Source organism: Myotis davidii, unplaced genomic scaffold (genome assembly GCF_000327345.1).
Source record: "Myotis davidii unplaced genomic scaffold, ASM32734v1 scaffold935, whole genome shotgun sequence".
Taxonomy (NCBI): Eukaryota; Metazoa; Chordata; class Mammalia; order Chiroptera; family Vespertilionidae; genus Myotis; species Myotis davidii.
In genome coordinates this window covers 59917-79809 of record NW_006286974.1, presented here as the reverse complement: position 1 = coordinate 79809, position 19893 = coordinate 59917, and the positions used below count along the sequence as shown (strand labels likewise).

At 50.9% G+C, this 19893-nt stretch overlaps 1 protein-coding gene across 1 annotated transcript in view; it reads right to left on the bottom strand.

Annotated features, from left to right (window-relative positions):
- Positions 1 to 19884, bottom strand: part of NFATC2 (nuclear factor of activated T-cells, cytoplasmic, calcineurin-dependent 2) — a 147935-nt gene extending 128051 nt beyond the window's left edge. The window contains exon 1 of the mRNA XM_006758787.2: positions 19797 to 19884. The gene's annotated coding sequence lies outside the window, so the exon portion shown is untranslated. The remainder of the gene's footprint in view (positions 1 to 19796) is intronic.
- Positions 19885 to 19893: the final 9 nt, after the last annotated feature.

Genomic DNA, 19893 nt, shown 5'->3' with positions numbered 1-19893 from the left:
ATTCTGAACCAGAATTTCTGACTCATGTCTTATCTTGTGCCATTTCACAGATAAGGAAACTGAGGCCCTGGGAGGGGAAGAGATTCACCCTAAACCACAGAATTAGCAGGATTAGAAATCCCACAGACAAACCACTTGGCCCCCAAAGGCAAGGCTCTGGCTAAAGTGTCTTCCAAACTATCACGCCAGTAGCTAGAGACACCCTAATTGCTTCTCTCATAGTAGCCGTCTAGCGCAGGCTGCTGCTGCCACCTCAAAAGGCCCCACGGCTGGAGACTGGAACTAGCAAGGGAACCAGCTATCCATTCCTGCCACCCCTCACCCATTCCTCCTCCAATCTGCCCAGCTCAGCACAGGCCCCTCCATTCAGCCTGGACTCCTCTCTGCCACACCCTGACGTCCAAGCCATCAGGAAATCCTGACCGCCACTGTTGATTATAAACCAAATTCATGTGTCACCCCTTCCCCACTACAGCCACTCCGGTCCAAGCTACTGTCCTCTCCCATCTGGGCCACTGTAGCGGCCTCTTCCTGGCCTCCCGATTTCCAGCCTTGCTCTGTGTGGTCTGTTCCCCACACTGCAATCTTTTGAAACATCCATTTCTGAAATCCACTTTAAAGGCTTTCCCGGACATTATACTAGTAGATGTGATCTAAACTTCTTAACACACCTGTCCTCGGGCCCTGGCTTGTCTTGCCCCTCCCACCTGTCCCCTCTTCTCCCCAACCTGACTCAGCAACAGCCCAGGGACTCCTGGCTTTCCATCAAGCAGGGTCTGCCTCTGAGTTCCTGAGTGCATTTCTCCCTCTGCCTGGAAATTCTCCCCCCCCCCCCCCAAGGTCTTTACTTGGCCCCTTCCCTGATTCCTTCACGTGCCTGCTCAGCCAAGACCTCCTTAGATTGGCCCATCAAAAAGAGCATCTCTATCCTCACCCCGGTGTCTTGCTCCACCCCTTCTCCCTGACATCTTTTTCCATTGGCACCAGCTACCAGCTCACATCACATCAGATATTTATCTGTTTAGGGAATTCCATCCCACTAGATCAGGGGTAGGCAAACTACAGCCCCTGGGCCAAATCCGGCCCACAGATTGTGTTTATAAATAAAGTTTTATTGGAACACAGCCGCTCCTCTATTTGTTTGCGTATGGTCTATATCTTGCTTTTGCACTATAACAGCAGAGTTGGTAGCCGAGATGGAGACCATATGGCCCACAAAGCCTAAAGAATCCACTATAGAAGTTTGTGACTCTGCACTAGGGTCTATACTCCACTGAGGTTGGAACCATGTCTATTATCATTCAGCATTGTTTGCCAAGCACCTAGCACAGGCACTAGAGATTGTCCATACACTTTTTTTGAGTGACAGAGCAAATAAGTAAGTGAAAATATGTATGTCCAAGGGCCTGCCAGGCAGACATGAGGTCTCTTCCTAAAGTTGTGTGGCTGGCCCGTTTTGGGGAGTAGGGTGGCTGCACAAATGACTTTTAACCTCCTTGGTTCCCCTTCCGGGCCATCCTGGAGATGCTGCCGGGCTTAGCAGAGCTATCTTATAGGGTCCAGACGGTGCCCCCCACCCCCAGGTGAGAGCTCAGAAATGGCTTCCCACAGCTCTTAGGGGAGAGGTGGGGAGCCTTGTTTCTGCCAAGGGCCGTTTGAATTTTTTTAAAGTATGTTTTTATTGATTTCAGAGAGGAAGGAAGAGGTAGAGAGAGAAACATCAATGATGAGAGAGAATCATCGAACGGCTGCCTCCTTCATGCCCCCTACTGGAGATTGAACCCACAACCCAGGCATGTGCTCTGGACCGGAATCGACCCTGGGACCCTTCAGTCTACAGGCTGATGCTCTATCCACTGAGCCAAACCAGCGAGGGCCATTTGGATATTTATAACATCATTCGCGGGCCATACAAAATTATCAACTTAAAAACTAGCCTGCTATATTTGGCCAAACATTTAATTAACTCACCCCTAATGCTTTGGCTGGGCCAGACCAAATGATTTCATGGTCCTTATATGGCCCATGGGCCGAGCATTCCCATCCTGTCTTAGGGGAAAGTTAAATAACCTTAACAAGGCCAGACTGGCTGGGCTCTGCCTGCCCCTCTAGCTTAACCTCTCTCACTGGACTCCAGCCAAACTGGCTATCTTCCTGTTCACAGAAAGCATCACACTCCTTTCTGCCGCAGGACCTTTGCACTTGCTGTTCCCTCCACTTCAACTGCTCCTCCCCACTCGTACCCAGGCCCTTCTCCACATAACTAAAGCCACTCATTCCCTCCAGGTAAAGCCTCATGTGCTTGGGCGGGTTTCCCGACCACCCTGACTGCATCAGACCCCATTCATACTTCCCTGCTCTGTTCCATGCACTATCCAATGCATTGCAATTAAGTAATTCTGGGGTTATTCATCTATTGCCAGGCTCTCCCCCAACCTCCAGGCCACCCCCACCAATCAGTCAATTCCGTGAGGACTCTCTCCCTCCCCACTGTATTCCTGGCATGTGGACAGGACCTGCCCACAAAGCAAACCCTCAAAAACAAAAAACAAACAAACAAAAAACTATTTGTTGGTTGGGTGAACAAGTAAATAAGAGTGAGCTCAGAAAATCTATGTAAGATTTTTAAACTACTACTCAAAGATGCTAATATCTATATCAAACAATAGAAAGGTGTAACCTTGAAGAAGGTAATTTAAAACGGGATGAAGCCTGGCTGGGTGACTCAGTTGGTGGGAGTATCATCCCCTACTCGAAAGGCCGCAGGTTCAATTCCCGGTCAGGACACATACCTAGGTTGCAGGCTCTATCCCAGTCAGGATGCATATAGAAAGCAACCAATCAGTGTTTCTCACATTGATGTCTCTCTCTCTCTCTCTCTCTCTCTCTCTCTCTCTCTCTCTCTCTCTCTCTCTCTCTCTCTCTCTCTCTCTCTCTCTCTCTCTCTCTCTCTCTCTCCCTCTCTCTCCCTCCCTCCTCCCCTCCCTCCCTCCCTCTCCTTTGCTCTCTCTAAGCATATCCTCAGGTGAGGATTAAAAACTAATTAAAGAAGATAAAAAGGGATAAAAAAGTTCTTTCTGCATGGAAATGGAATGACTTCAAGATACAGTGTTAAAACAGAAAAGCAAAATGCGTCCAGTGTGCACACACACAAACTGCTGCTGGAAGTCACAGGAAGCAGGGCCTTCCTCCAGCGAGGGGAACCAAGTCGTTCGGCAGCCGTGGCCTAGCAGACAGAGGCCTGGTTTCTGTGTGACCTTGAGAAAAGAGGCACAGTTCCTCAAAGAAACATGTTCTTATTTTACTTAAAGGTGGCCGTGGCATAGCATAATATACAGTAATGACACCTGGTTTAGGAAGCAGGGAGTTGAGAGCTAGTCCTACTCTGCCACTAACGAGCTGTGTGACCCTGGAGAAGTCCCCACCCACCAACTGTACGTCTCCGCCTTCTCATCTGTCACAGGGACCAGTCTCCTTGGTCACTTCTAGCTGTGAAGTCCTCTGGCTGTTCTAGCTGAATCTGCAGGGTCTAGAGTTCTTGCGAAGCTGCAGATCAACATAGATTTGAATTTGTCCGTGCACGCATACACACACACACACACACACACACACACACACACACTCCTTCCTGGCAGGTAACAGAGCATACACTTTCAACCTACAAAGAGATTAACCTCAAATCCGTAACAACACCCTGATAATCCACCACCCTGCGAACCAGCAAAACAAAACACAAAAGGTCTCTTAGCAAAAATTCCGGCCTTATCAGAAAAACTGTATTACAGCTTATCAGAAACACCCCGGCAGGGCTGCTGTGAAAAGTCATGGAACTCGGCCATGCGAACACACACCACTCACACCCCCCGGCAGCCGCTTAGAACGGAAGGGCTACTTTGCTAAGCAAAAGCCCTGAAAACATTTACATCGGTTTTAATTCATCCAAGCAGCAGTTTCTCTTTCTCTTCTTTTTCTTCCCCCAGATTGTGAAAGTTGAACAGCAAGCAGGAAAAGGAAGGTAACTGATAATCATGAAATCCTCGGTCCTCTGAAGATCAGACAAATGGCTCCTCACTAAAACATGTAAGGAGGTAGGAGCCTTCGCTGCTGCTCTTACACTGCCAGCCTCGCACACCGCTCTCTTTAACTCGCTGTGATCCCCGCGTGGCACTGGGCGAAGCCAGTTTCATCTCAGAACCACCAAGTTTTCTCAGACACGTGGCCAAAAATCTCGCTTTTCTGACACTTGCATAATCTTTGCTGTAGCAATAATGTACCACCGGTAAATATTATGTACTTAATATTTCTATTTAAATCCACTCACATACTACTTTATTTTTTTTTTTAAGGGGAAACTTACACCACTACCACCAATGGAAAATCAGTGTCAACTCCATAAATAGAAGGGAGGGTAAAAGTACAATAAAAATAAAAGTTACTAAATTCCAGCAAGACACCATGGCCGGCCAAAGGCTTGGAGCCTGGGGCCCGCTCTTTTTCTCCCTCCGATGCACTTTTTTTATGGGGGTATAACTTATACCTGCAGGTTGGGAGTGCAGAGTTTGAAGAGTTTTGCCAAATGTTGTGCACCCTTGTAACCACCCCACAGTCAAGATGTAGGACGTTTCGTGACCCCAGAAAGCCTACCATTTTTAAAGCTAGAGGGAGGAGGGAATGGCAAGTGTCTGAAAGGAAGGCATTAAAGACACAGTAGCATCTCACTGAGACTCCATTCCTTCGGACTAGTTCAAAGAGAAGGAGATGGCTCTCATTATATGCAAGGTCCTCCACAGGGGACCACGTGAACCCATCTCACGTGCCATGGGAGGTCCCTGGCCTGCACTGGGGGCATCAGTACTTCAACAGGAATAAAGTGGAAACAGTGATGAGGGGTTGAAAGGTTGCTGCTCTCGGTCCTCTGTGCCTCCAGGCCTTTGCATATGCTGTTCCCCTTGCCCTGAATTCCCTTCCATACCTAGCCTAGCAAGCCACTATTTGTCCATCAAGATTCCACTTGGACCGCATCCTCCTGAAGGCCCTCACTTACTCTCCCGGCTGAGTCAGTCAGCAATTCTTCCGTGTTCCTAGAACCTGGAGAGTCATCTAGATTCTGGTAAAGTCTATCGATTATAGATTCCCTTGTCTGTCTCCCCACTAGACTAAGCTCTCTGAAGGCAGATAGGGCTCAAAATAATAGTAATAAAAATAGGAAAAGCAGCTAACATTTTGAGAGCTTAAGTGCCAAGCACTTTTGTTAGCCCATTACAGGTAGTGAATTATTTAATCTTCACAACAACCTAGAAGGTAGGCACTGTTTGCTGCCCTTTTACAGATGAGGACACAGAGAGGTGAATTAAGTTGTCTGAAGTCTCACAGCTTGAACCTAGGCAGACCTGAGCGCGCCCTCAACCAGTAGGCCAGGAATTCTCAACCTGAGCACCGCTGACACTTGGGACCAGGCAATTCTTAACTGTGGGGACTAGAGGGTGTTTAGCAGCATCCCTGCCTCTACCCACTAGAAGCCAGTAGCATCTCCGCCCCTCTCCCAGCTGTGACAACCAAAAAATGTCTCCAGGCATTGCCCCGTGTCTCCTGTGAGGCAGAACGGCCCCCAGTTGAGAACCACGGCCCTGTGCTCACCGCCCGGCACCTCAGCACCGCCGGCATGCCGCGGAGGCCCAGGCTGCTGGAAGCTCAACCTGTGAGTCATGCCTCAAACCTGAAGTGACTCAGAGCCGGGACATGTGCTCACTGTCAGCCCTAGCAGGTACGTCGCTCCCGCAGCAGACCTCTGGAAGTCCTAATGGCCATCACCCTTCCTTTCACCAAGTTCCCGGCTGCTCATCCAACATCAGGGCCCCGTGAAGGTTTGGGGAGACCTCTGGCCACGCTCAGACACTGCAGGACAGGATGGTTGGGGAGGCCACTCCAACCCCATCTCAGCAAGGGGTCCGCACTGAGGTCCAGGTGTCAGTCAACGCACTGTGTCAGGGGACTCCAGCTCCACTGTCCCAGCCCCGAGCTCTGTGACCTGGGGGACCCCCTAGTCCTCAGGTATAACATGGTGATGAGGTCGGTGACAATACCAACCTCGTGGGTCACCTAATCCACAGAAAGCCCGAAAAACAGAGACTACAGACTCAATTAGTGGAGCCCTTCTGTCTATTATTAATATGGAAAGAAGGATCGTTTCGGTGAGAAGGCTACCCTTTCTCATTGCTTTGTTTTACACACACGAGCATGCAACGCCTTTGAAAACACTGTTTAAAAGAGAAGACATTTTTATAAAAATCAAATGGATTCATTAACACTTTGGGAATTCTTTTCGCAGAGACTCTGTGAGCCTTCAGAAAACAGGTGGGGTGGGTGGAGAACGCCTCCCCCATTGCCTCCATTCCACGCCTTGCACTCTTCTCCCTGGGCCACCTGGGAGCTGACCCGCTAAATCTTACTAAAGTGTGAACGACTCAGGGAGCTACTCACAATAACAAAAATGGAAGTAGCTAAACACAAACTCACCATTTACTCCATTCCAAGGGCCCCTGTGTGTATTTAATATATATTAATATATGTTTGTCTCACAAGAACCCTAGGAAGCAGGTGATACAAATAGGGGGGAATGAGGCCCAGAGAGGGCGAATCATTTGCCCAAGGTCACACAGCTTCAGGGTGGCAGAGCTGGGACTCAGTCTCAGGCAGCTGGGTCTTCTTCCCCCCCCACCACCACTACTCTACCTACCCTGCTTCTCATGAAAGGGGCCATTTCCTGGATGGTGACCCCTTCACCCCAACACAGGGCAATGAGGTGCCCCAGAATAGCAACTGCTCCGGGGGCCCCTTCAGGAGGAAGTTGCCCCGACAGCTAACGACACTGATTCCTTCCTTCTGCAATAATCGCAGCCCCTCCACTTGCCCCAGGATTGAGTCAAGAATTATTTTAAAAACCACGCTCAGGCCGCCCAGTGGGCCTGCCAGCGCCGGCCCTCCAGGAGCCTCCTGCGGCCTGTTGCTCACCCTCGAGGACACACGGCCAAGTCTGAGGCCGCCCGTCAGGGCCAACTGACCAGCCGGCAGATCGCTTTTGAAAAAAGGAACCCAAGAGCAGAACATCTTCTCTGGGAAGTCCGGGGGGTGGAATTTTCAGGAAGCAGAACAGAGTGACCGAAATAGAAACCCAGCCAGGGAACCCACAGGAGGCGGCTGTCCTTTGGGGGAGGGGGCAACGTAAACCCGTGCTTTCAGGCTCGAAGGGTGTGGAGGAGAAAAACCCGGCAGGGGCTGGAGGCCGGACGCCCTGGGACCAGCAGCAGGGCCCCCGGGCTGCGTCCATCCTCCTCCGAGGTGGCGGAGCCACCCCTCGATGAGCTCACACCCCGAGGTGCGAGTCCCAGGCTGCGGGTTTGAGACATCACAGTCTGTTGCCATGGCAGCACCTAGGATGCCCGAACCTGGAGATGCACACGTGCGACTGGAGGAAAGGGGAGAAGACGGAGGGGAGGGATCCTGCCTCCCGACACCCCCAAGGCTCTCGTAACTTCCTGCGCATTCGGGGCTGCAAGGCGTGGTCAAAAGGAGCAAGAAGGTGGATGGATTTTTCATCTGGCGGTTTGCAGCACCTACTGGAAAGGCCTTTGCAAAGCTACAAAATGCCATCAAGTAATAAATCCAACACTCAGCAAGCTTCCCAAGGAGCCTGCCCCTCATGCGTATACGCACAACAGTACTGGATTCCCTCTCGATGGACCGTGTGTATTCATAACGATGGAGAATCAGGCTGTCGCTCCGTCATTCAAAGATAACACATGCAGACACAGGGCAGGAAAGGACAAGAAATTCCATCCAGATAAATCAGGTCCAGAAAGGAAAGGGGGGCAGCTTACTACCGTGTCACACCGTGGAGCCACTGGAAAAAGCCACTCGATGCTCTGCTTTTTGCTGACTTTGCCCCACGTAAGACAGCTGTCTGTCTCCACCAGACAGGGCAGAAGGAGGGCTTCGTCCTGCTTCCCAGGCAGCCTGCCACCAGGCCAGGCGCCGGGACACAGGACCTGGGACAGTTTGCAAGCAACGAGCCTTGCAGACGGGCTGCTGGCATGGCTGTCTGCAAAAACACATACACCTACCCACTGACACGTACTCCCGGTGCAGAGGGTTAGAGAAATGTGTGGAATCTGCAACCTGCGTGCCTCGGGGTCAGCGTCGGGAGGCGGGCAGCAGGGCCTGGGCATCTGGCAGACGCCAGTCTCAAACTGGGGTGAAAAGAACCACCTCTTGCTGATGTAAAGTCCTTCAATGGGGCCCTCCTGCCTTCAAGAAGCTCAGAGAGCTTCCTATTGCTACTCATCCCCACAGCGGATGTCCCCTGTGCCGCACGCCTTCATGGGCACTGCTCCCCTCTCCGCAACTCACCATCGGCCTGGGAGGCAGGCACTGTCAGCTCCTGTTACAAATGGGGAAACTGAGACTCGGGGTGCAGGGACTCACCAAAACCATCGGGGCAGAGCTGGGATTCACATTGAGACATCACTTCAATGCGGCAAAGGGCACAAACACTGAAGGCACATCTTGTGTCTTTTCACATGTGTGCGCACCTGGGTATCCCCCATGCAAGATATGCAACATTTCCACCTGCCAGAGGCGCCCCTGTGACCCCACCCAGCCAGTAACCCTCACCCGGGGGGACCCACGAGCCTCACTTGTCTCATCACGGACTGGGGTGTGACTGCTCTTGATTGTCACAGAAGTAAAAATCAAACAAGATGCTCATGCCATGCCTCTCGCTGAGCACTGTGTCTGAGACTCATCCCTGTCGTGCGCAGCCGCGGTTTCTCCTCTAACACTGGGTGGCATTCCGTCGCATGGGCGCCCAGTAAGTTATTTATCCAAGAAGCCAGCCCTTGAGGCTGAACCGGGACTTCGAGAGCTCCCTTTCCAGCAGAGGACAGTCCCTCCACACTAGCCATGCCCTGCATGACAGCAGGACACAGGCGGCTTCCGCACCAAAAGGAGAAGAACTGGTCAGAAAAATTAACCAGAAATAGACAGGTCATCCTCCCTCAGAAACTGGGCTGCCACGCTCAACCCATGGCTCCCTGAAAGGCCTGCACGAGAGCACACCGGGGTCGGGGGGGAACAGCCACCTTCCCTCTTTTCATCCTCAGCAAAGACCCCTCACCTTGACGCCAGCACCCCAAAGAGCTTCGCCCCGACTGAGTCCCACAACCCCCGGCACAGCCTGGAGTGCCGGTTTCTACCTGTCTTTCAGCCGATCTGAACCCCAAATGGGAACTGCCCCTTGAAGACAGAAGGGCCCCTGCCACCCTTGGCCCGGGCCAGAGATTTAAAATTAATACCTTACTGACTGACAGGTTCTTTATTTACACTTTTCCCCGGGAGCTTTGATTTCGGTGCCATGTTCCAGAGAGCTGGCACACTTCATCAGCGGCCCCTGCCAACCCTGGTCATTAATGGCATTCCTCCTCTCTCCATGGCAACGGAGTGATGTCACCCATTGCAGGTGTCAGACCCGCAGCCCTCCTTCTTGGGATCACACAGGTACACAGCCCCTTCCTGTAATCTTTACAGTCACTTCTCTGCGCCCTCATGTAGCATCCCCCTTCGGCAGGCATGCCCCAGCAGGCTTGTTTTCGTAAGGACCTTTATAAATCCTGGGCTCCGCGGGCACTTTCTTCCCTTCAGAAAGCTCACCCAGGCAGGGCTCCACGAACATGACATGCAAAGGGCCGGCTTTCAGAAACGCATCTTGGTGACGAAGACAGGCCCCGCTGAGAAAACGCTTTCCCCAAACCTCAGATTAGGGCACGGGAAGGGTCCCAAATGCTAATTCAGGAAAAGCAATTTCTCTGCTCTGCTTGTAGCTTACAGTCTGCTTTTGATACATTTCTTTTGCAGAGGACAACACAAGCATTAAAAGTCTCAGGCAAGGGAAACAAAAGAAAAATAAACAAATGGGACTTTATCGAACAGAAAACTTCTTGCACAGCAAAGGAAAGCATCAACAAAACAAAAAGACAACCCACCGAATGGAACAAGATATTCTCCAGTGATACGTCTGATAAGGGGCTACTATCCAAAATTTATAGAGAACTTATAAAACTCAACACCCATAAAACCAAACAACCCAATTAAACAACGGCAGAGGCCCTGAATAGACACTTCTCCAAACAGGACATACAGATGGCCAACAGACAGACAAAAAGACGCTCAACATCACTAATCATCAGAGAGGTGCCATTTAAAACCACAATGAGGCATGTGAGGTGATGCCTCACACCTGCCAGAATGGCTGCCATCAATAAATCCACAAATGACAGGTGCTGGCCAGGACGTGGAGAAAGGGGAACCCTCGTGCACTGCTGGTGGGAACGCAGACTGGCGCAGACACTGTGGAAAGCCGCGTGGAGTTACCTCAAAAAACTAAAAATGGAACTGCCTTATGACCCAGCGATTCCACTTCTGTGAATATATCCAAAGAAACCCGAAACACTAATTCAAGAGAATATATGCACCCCTGTGTTCACTGCAGCATTACTCACAATAGCCAAGATGTGGAAGGAGCCCAAGTGCCCATCTATAATAATAAAAGTGCAATATGCTAATTAGACCGGACAGCCGAACGACCTTCTGGACAAAGTTGGGGCTGCGAGGGCCGAGGCAAGCCGCCACTGTTGCAAGGGCTGAGCCTCTTGCACGACTTTCGTGCATCGGGCCTCTAGTCAGTAGATGAGTGGGTAAAAGAACTGTGGCACATTTACACAATGAAATACTATTTTTCCATAAAATGAAGAAAATCTTTCCCTTTGCAGCAGCATGGATAGACCTGAAGTGCATTATGCTAAGTGAAAGAAGCCAGTCAGAGAAAGACAAGTACCCTATGATCTCACTTATATGTGGAATTTAATGAACAAAATAAACAAACAAAATAGAAACAAATTCATAGATACAGAGAACAGACTGACAGCTGTCAGGGGAGGCTGGGTGAAAAAGGTGAAGGGATTAAAAAGAAAAGAACAAAACAAAACTCACAGACAACAGTATGGTGATTACCAGAAGGTCGGGGGCGTCGGGGAGCTAGCAGAGGGTTAAGGGGGGGATACATGGTGATGGAAGGAGACTTGACCTGCTGGTGAACACACAATACAGTATACAGGTGATGTATTAGAGAACTGTACATCAGAAACCTATATAATTTTATTAATTAATGTCACCCCAGTAAATTCAATAAAAATTTTAAAAATTAAAAGTCCAAGGCACCGGACTTTAGATCTAAATACCAGTTTACAGGAAATGCAAGGGACAGAGGAGCATGTTAAGAGACACCACAGAGATGCCACTGGCAAAATCCAGACTGTGGGCAACTGCGCAAGAAAAAACCTTTTTCTTCAACAAATAAAGGGCAAGAAAACAGACTGACGGGGGCTCTTATAGAATAAAAGAGCCGGAATGGCCATGTCAACCAAATACAATGTGAGAGTTTGGTTTGGATCTCGGTTCAAACAAGTTAACCATTAAAAAGATACTTGTGCCCTGGCCAGGTAGCTCAGTTGGTTGGAGCATCGGCCTGCACACCAAAAAGTTTCGGGTTCAATTCCTGGTCAGGGCACATGCCTAGATTGTGGGTTTGACCCCCGGTTGGGGCCCATACGAGAGGCAACCGATTGATGTTTCTTTCTCTCTCTCCTTTTCTTAAAAAAAAAAATTTAATAAAAACATATCCTCAAGTGGGGATTTTTTTAAAAAAAGATACTTGTGGGCAGGGAATTTGAACCCTGGACATTTGAAATTAAGTAACTGTTCTTTTTCAGGTTTGATAGTGCTATTTAATTTTTCTCGTTATCTTTGAGAGCTACATACTAATGTATTTATTAGAAAATATGATGCCATCTGGAATCTGATGTAGAGTTACTGGGGCGAGGGGCACGGAGAAGTGAGATCGACCTCATGCTGGTAGCTGCTGAAACACGGGCGATAGTTATCCCATTACGTCTTCCTTTCCCTGTTTTGGAAGAAGCTCATGCTGACAGTTCAGGGGAGTCAGAGGCGGCTCCTCTTGCTTTGGGGGCACCCTGTGGGCTGTGCTCCAGGTGGGGAAGCAGACGCAGCCCTGGCCCATCCCGGGAAGAGCCCCCGGGTGGAGTCTCACCTTCTTCCCTGAGCTCAATTTGGGAGCAATCAGCAAAACAGCAAACCTCCCAGCAGCCTGGGGAAGCGGGTTTGGCCCGAGCTCTGAGGAACCTGGCTGCTTCCTGTGCTGGGGCGGGAGGCAGGAGGAAGTCCCTCTGTGGGGGAAGCCGCAGGCATCCATCACACTCGCTGCATCTTCCTGCCCAGCTCAGGGGCTCAGGGGGCTCAGGGGGCTCAGGGGCCATGGGGACCAGCAGGACACCTGGGGAGGCCCGCCTTCCTGAGAGGCAGCACCACACTGGGCACCTCCCAGCCCTGGAGTCTGGACAGCCCAGAAGCCTCTGCAGCCGGCAAGCTCTGGGGCCGAGGCAGGGCCACGTGAGGGTTTCAAGTCAGAACAACGTGCCAGGAGCGGAAGTGAGATAACTCGCTGTAGCACCGACCAGCACGCGGCCGATGGCTCCTCTGCAGTGACAGCCAGCCTCTTCCTTCTGGCCGTTTCCTCCTAAGGCTCAGGATTCACCAAAGGCTGCGGCAAAGACTCTCTCTCCTCCTAGGAGTCAGTGTCCTGGGGAAGTCAGGAGACCTCCAAGTTCCTCAGCGCCCCCCTCGGCCCAGCATCTACCCAGCCCAGCCACTGGTACTTCAATCACATCGCCTCCTAGAAACTCCCCTCAGCCCCAGTGAGCGCTGCCATCCCCACCCCCAGTTCACAGGTGAGAAAACAGCCCTGAGAGGAATCACGTGCCCGTAGGCATACATCCCGCTCGGAAGGAGTTGTATGTACAGCTTTGCGCCCACCTACTTGGCAATAGTTACTGCCAGCTTGGTAAGGTTGGGGACTTCTGCTTGGCCGAGGTCATGCAGAGAGAAGGCAACTAAGTCAGAATTGCCAGCCAGGACTTTCCTGTTTCACATGGGGCGTTCTGACCTGCCCAGCCAATGGCCTTCGGAGTTGGGGGAACATGTTGGATCCCCAGTTGGGGCCCAAACTTTTTTTGCTGCCTAAGCTTTTTTTATTGATTTTTCGAAAGAGAGGAATGGAGAAGGACAAAGAAACACTGATGTGATGTGAGATATCTATGGGCTGTCTCCTGCACGCCCCCTACCAGGGACTGAGCCCACAACCCCGGGCATGTGCCCTAACCAGGAATCGAACTGGCAGCCCATTGGTGCTAGAGACAATGCCCAACCAAGTGAGCCACACCGGCCCTAGCTTTGCTCCATGTTTTATAATGAGGATAGTCCCATCAAAAGAGCAGCAAACATACAACTGATAATTATGTAAGCATCAAATGGAAAGGGTGAACGCACCCCAGGCTTCCGTCCTTGGGCTCCATCAAAGCTGGCGTCGGTGACTTCTGGCTGAGCTGCAGTGCGGACAGCAGGGACTCGGGACCCCAACAGCCTGGCTTCAAGGCCTGGTCTGACACCACGGCATGGCTCTCAGCCAAGTTCACGGACCCCCAGTGACTCCATTGGTCTGGGTCTGGCTGGAAGATTCGAACATGCGGCCGGGGCTGAGAGCCACTCGCTACCAATACTGCATTTTTCAAACTTATTCAACCCCATCGCCTCAAAGGCCCAGGGAGCCTTGGGAACCAACCCAAACAACACTGCTTTAAGGTGTAAGGGCCTCCGTTCCCCCATCAAAGTGCAAGGCCACCTTAGGAACAGGGGGCTTTTCATCTAGACACCAGGATGCACGCGTTCAATAGTGAAGAATGCTCAAGGCAACCTTCTCCCCATTCCCTCCGCCTCCCCGACATCCTGGGCCTCCCTGCCCCTTCCCGGCGGCACCTAGAGACACTATTTATACACGCAGGCTTAGGAAGGCCTGTCCTTAACTTGACTCATACGACGTCTCTGAATGTCACGTCAGGGAACCTGCTTGCTTAGCGTAGAACTCTATTTTTAGTAAGCACACACACGCGCACACACAGGGAAAAAAAACCCATGATACTATATCCCAGCACCTCATTTGTCCCTATTTGTTTACCAGGCTGTGTCTCGCAGAGGCCCAGGCAGGGCAGGACCACATCCAATTTGTCTCCATACCCCCCACAGGGCCTAGCACCAAACAAGCATTCGGAGAGTGTTTGCTGAGAGAATGAGGTTTTAATTGTCCCCTGTGAGTGGTTTGAGAGCAGGTGTTCCTGAGTTGAAGTGCAGGCGACACTAGGGAATGGGCTATGGCAGGGACTGTGACTCTCCCTGAAAATGGTATACACGGCAGTAAGCCCCAGTCAGGGTTGCTCAGTGGTTAGAGCATCGGCCCGTGCACCAAAGGGTCCTGGGTTCGATTCCTGGTCAAGGGGACGTACCTGGGTTGCAGGTTCAATCCCCAGCCCCCATCGGGGTGAGTGAGGGAGGCAACCAATCAAGGTGTCTCTCTCACATCGATGTTTCTCTCTCTCTCTCTCCCTCCCCACCCCTTCCTCCCTTCCATTCTCTCTAAAAATCAATGGAAAAAATATCCTCGGTGAGGGTGAACAACAACACCCAAATAAAAAGGCACTGGAGGGCAGAGCAGACTGGGACGGGGGGAGGGGGGTGTATATGTGCCCGTGTGCTCCGACAGTGTGTATGCATATAGGACCTGTGGCTTTTATCGGCTTGTTAAAGGGCTGTGACCCAGAGAGTTTAAGGATCACCAGAATAGACTTTACGAGCAATGACCAGGAGTCTGTTGTCCTTTCCAAAAGGGCAAAGTCGGAGACACATGCATTCGCTTAGCAGGAATCGAAGCCGGGATATGCCGGGTGCACCGAGGCAGACCAGCAATGAGCACTCCCAACATGTCAGTCCCAGAGGAGGGCTGGGCCCTCTGGAGGAGCCTAGGGATTCCCAGCACCCACCCGTCTCTCCCGATGTGTTATGGTGGGAGAAGTAAGAATTCACTGAACTCATAAGCACACACAAGGAATCAAACTTCTGCTCTATCTGACAGCCAAACACACCTCTCCCTTCTAAGGCTGGGTCAGGAGCTCTGGTCAGGGCTCCCACAACCCTGTCCCCATTCAATATGTTACAATGAACTTCGCTATCTCCCTCAGTAGAAAAAAATAAGAATCTAGTTGGCAAGTCTCTAGGCCAGTGATGACGAACCTATGACACGCGTGTCAGAGGTGACACACAAACTCATTTTTTTGGTTGATTTTTCTTTGTTAAATGGCATTTAAACATATAAAATAAATATCAAAAATATAAGTCTTTGTTTTACTATGGTTGCAAATATCAAAAAATTTCTATATGTGACACGGCACCAGAGTTAAGTTAGGGTTTTTCAAAATGCTGACACGCCGAGCTCAAAAGGTTCGCCATCACTGCTCCAGGCAAATAAACTTGAAAATCTAGATAGATGAAAAGGATCATTCCTTTGAAAGATGCAGTTTACCAAAACTGACTCCAGTAGAAATAGACAGTGTAGACCAGCGGTTCTCAACCTGTGGGTCACGACCCCTTTGGGGGTCGAACGACCCTTTCACAGGGGTCGCCTAAGTACATCCTGCATATCAGGTATTTACATTACGATTCATAACAGTAGCAAAATTACAGTTATGAAGTAGCAACGAAAATAATTTTATGTTTGGGGGTCACCACAACATGAGGAACTGTATTAAAGGGTCATGGCATTAGGAAGGTTGAGAACCACTGGTGTAGACGGACAACTTCCCACAGAGACAAGAGAGAAAGTGGTCATGGAATCACCCCATAAAAAGACACTAGGTCCAGATGGCTTCCCAGGGGAATTCTATCACAACGTTAGAAACTGAGTAGTCCCAACAGTACATTGTTACTGAGCACAGAAACCAAAAGATGCTTATACCTAATAGCACACAAAGAAAAGGACATTACAGACAAGTATGGCTCATGAACACTGCTGAAAGAAGTCTTAAATGTTGTCAAACCAATGCAGGTCCCACCACTATAAGAAAGTGATACATAGTAACCAAGTGAATATTTCCATATACGTCAACATATTGATAGATCTAAGAAGAATAAAATCGTATTTTTCTATAGATGCTAAAAAGTTTATGACGTGCCCTAACCGGTTTGGCTTAGTGGATAGAGCGTCAGCCTGCAGACTGAAGAGTCCCGGGTTCGATTCCAGTCAAAGGCCTGTAACTCGGTTGTGGGCACACCCTCAGTAGGGGTGTGCAGGAAGTAGCTGATCAATGTTTCTCCCTAACCGGTTTGGCTCAGTGGACAGAGCATTGAAAGGTCCCGGGTTCGATTCTGGTCAAGGTCATGTACCTTGGTTGCGGGCACATCCCCAGTAGGGGGTGTGCAGTAGGCATGATTGATGTTTCTCTCTCATCGATGTTCCTAACTCTCTATTCCTTTCCCTTCCTCTCTGTAAAAAAATCAATAAAATATATATTTTTTAAAAAGTTTATGATGTAATTCAACTCCCATTCCTAAACACAACTCTCAAGAAAATAGGAATGGATGGATACTTCCTTGACATAGTTAAATGGCTACACCTCAGTCCTGAAGCCAACGCTAGAGACACCCCTGCTGGGGTTGGAAGCAAGGACGGTGCCCAGCATTTCTCTGACTCTGAGCTTGCTGCTGGAGATATCAGACAATGCCCTTGGACAAGAGAAACCAATCAGAGGCCGTAGCTCAGGGAGGGCAGGGGCCAGGTCTTATTCCTATTATATCCCCAGGGTGTCGCTCAGTAGTCAGTTGGATGAGCAAATGAACACTGGCTCACATTCACTGAGCAACTGTATTAACAAAACCAAGGGTTTAACACAATGCTAGTAGCCAATCACACTGCTGATTGTTTTAAGTGGACAAACCACCTTATGAGGTAAGTATTACGACTTCAGCCATTTGACTGATGGGCAGAGGTCCAGAGACGGTAAATGACTTGCCCAAGACCGCTGTCGGCAAACGTCTTGCATTCCAGCCTTGCCATGGTGCGGGGCACCTTCCAAACTGTGACATGTGTGTCCCATCCAGTGAGGGAACAAGGCCCCTCCAGAATGTTGGCTCTGGAGCAGGACGCCAGGTTCATATTTCAGTTCTGCTGTTCACCTGACGTGCTGAGAAGATTCCTTCCCGCCTCTGTGCCTTAGCGTCCTCCTCTGTAAATGAGGGTGCCAATCGTGCCCACCTGCCGGGGTAGAGGAGTTACTACAGGAGCTAATAAACAGCAGCTACATGCTAAGCTTCCATAAAATGAGCCCAACGTCCCCCAAATTCCCTAGTACCGTCCCCTATTTCTGATGTCTGTCCCACCCGCAGTCCTTCTCCTTCCTTGGTTCTTGCCAAGCTCACGCCCAGAGTGAAGGATAACACCTCACATGAATCCCCATTATCCTGCCACCCGGGACAAAGCTCAATAGCAAGAGAGGGGCCAGTGTTGGCCCGCGGGGAGGGCCACCGTGCTGAAGCAGGGAGAGGGGACCCCTGTTCACATCTGGGTGAGCCAGAGCCTGGCCCACATCTGGATCAGCTCAGTCAGCCTCTCCGGGTTCCCTTCTAGCCAGGACGTCTCTGTGCTGCCTACTTCCCGGCAAGGTGTAGACTCCAGAGCACAACCCCTCATCCTTTAAGTCGGTGGCACACAGTAACTTCTTTCCAAAGAGCACATGTTGGAAAAGAGTAACTTGACCGTGGAGAACCCAGAGAGATGCTACCTCGGCCGGGTGACCGAGGTCAGCTGGCACGGCGATAAATCGTGTTGCTACCTAGTGCCTAGTGAGGACGTGACAGAAATGGCCACTCCCTCTCTGGTCTTCCTCCCCAAAACTCATAGCCCCTGCCTAACCATGAGAAGAACATGAATGAGAAAGACCCTAATTGTGGGACATTCAGCAAAACACCTAATCAGTGCTCCTCAAAATTGTCCAGCTCTGAGAGACAGGGGCAGTCTAACCTGAATAGAGGTGGACTTTAGGTCATAATATTTACCATCACTGGTTCGTTCATGATAACAATACTCATACATACTAATGTAAAATATTAATACTATGGGAAACTGCATGCTGGGTATATGGGAACTCTGTCTCATCTTTACAATTTTTCTGTAAAAATAAAACTGTTCCCAAAAAAATAAATTTTATTTTTTAAAAAAACACAGATTTCGGGGCTTCACTGTGGTCATTTGGACACCCATCTGGCGGCCACCAAGTCCCACTGCCAAGAAAAACTATAAAAGGCACCTCCCATTAGATTTGGCTTGGAAACTATTTCCCCGGAAATCACCCCCCTGCCAAAAAAAAAAAAAAAGTTAGCTGATTGTGAATCTGGGAGGGGTGTATTAGTTCCCTGCAAAACATGACTTTAATCTTAACGAACAGAAAGACCACTGCTGCTAGAGGGATCATTTGCAGATTCTTAATCGTATCTTTTCAAAGCAAAGGATGGGCTCCAGATTGCAACTCAAGAAGACTGGTCTCTCTTGCCGGCTAATTATTTCCATCTCCAGCCAAAATACAGGATAATTACTAATTACCATCTTTACTTGGGGACCCCTGGGGTTGAAGCAAGCCCCTCACCTAAGGTGGCCAGTGAAGAGACATGGAAGGGAAGGGAAAACTTCTCATTCACCTGCCTAACAAGCATCTGGGGGCAGGGGGGTCGGGCGGGTCGGGGGAGCAAGTCCCACCCTCCACCCCCCACCCCCACAGTCCAGGTTCTTGAAAAGGCCGCCTACACAAACCAGCCAGCACAACCCTGCCTGACTCTGCAAACAGCAACCCCACCACCACCACCCCCGCATCTGCAAGTCACCAGCAAGCCTGCCCCTAAGGCTTCAACAAGTATTGGCTGGGCTGGGCTGTCAAAATCAGGAAGCCTGGTTAGATTTTTTGTTTTTTTCCAAGACAACCTGCTAACCAGAAAAATACAGTGAGGTTGGGTGTGCGGCCTCCTCCTCCTCCTGAGGAAGGCTCCTGTTAAGCATGTGAAGTGACAGCCCACCCAGGGCCGCCCAGCCCCAGGGGCAGAGGCACTTGGAGGCAGACTGACAGGTGCTGCCCCACCCCCGCCCCCTCCCAGCCCCCACATCCATTGTGACTGTGGGGTGCTGATGGCTTGAACAAGCGCCCACTGATCCCTGGGGTGACTGGCAAAGGCAGCAGCACCACCCAGGGAGGAAATGGGCCGGCCTGCTGACGGCGAAGTCAAACCACACTCGAGCAGTAGACACAGACAGCCTCTTCCTTAGTTTCAACACCAAGTCCCCGACAAGCCTTCTCCGCCTCGGGTGGCCTGCAGGGGAGGCGATCCGCTTTCACCTGCCTGATCCTGAGGTTCAGCGGCCACCTCCTTGGGCACCCGCCCCCTCCCACTGCCTCCATTCTCTGCTCCCTCCCCTCCTCCCTCCAAAGGCAAACCAATGGCTGGACTACCCCGCAGCGGGCGAGAGGCCAGCTGCGCCCCCTGCCACCACCTTCTGCCGCCCCTCCCACAGGGCGGCCAGGGGAATTGGAAACTGACACCCTATGGGGCAAAGTGAGCCGACCGCCCCCTCAGGGTGGCAGCAGTCCCTGGCCTGGTGCCCTCCCTCTCCCCTCCTGGGGGAGAGGCACCCCGCACCGAGCCCCCAGAAGAGTGACATCTGGAGCAGAGGGGCCCTGGCCCTTGCCCCAGGCCAAGCCCCCACTGGGGGGCCAGGCCCGGGGGGAGCCTCCACCGACCTTCGAGGGGGTTCAGATAGTCATAGTTGAAGAGGATGGAGAAGTCCAGCTCCTCCTGGGGGCTGCCCCCCGGCTCGGGGCCCAGGGCGTCCCCTTC